Genomic DNA, 297 nt, shown 5'->3' with positions numbered 1-297 from the left:
CCGGGGGGATTCTGGCCCCAGGGGCTGCAGCTCCCAGTCTGGTTAGAAGCCCCCATGATGCTTTTTTGGGTGCCTTTTGGGACGTCCCCACGGTGCCAGATCCTGCAGCGCCCGCAGCCCTGGAGACTTTGCCAGGCTGGGGTGACCGTCCCCAGCCTTTCCAGCGCAGGAAGAACCGGCCGTACGGGACAAACTCGGTGCCCAGCTCCAAAGCCTCTTGCCACGGTGCAGCCGTGATTTCTAACCTTTGGTATTTTCAGGTGGCATCCTGTAATGGCAGGGGAAGCGCGTTCGGTT

This window comes from Fulmarus glacialis, unplaced genomic scaffold, assembly GCF_000690835.1.
Source record: "Fulmarus glacialis isolate BGI_N327 unplaced genomic scaffold, ASM69083v1 scaffold18861, whole genome shotgun sequence".
NCBI lineage: Eukaryota > Metazoa > Chordata > Aves > Procellariiformes > Procellariidae > Fulmarus > Fulmarus glacialis.
This window is presented reverse-complemented; position numbering follows the sequence as displayed.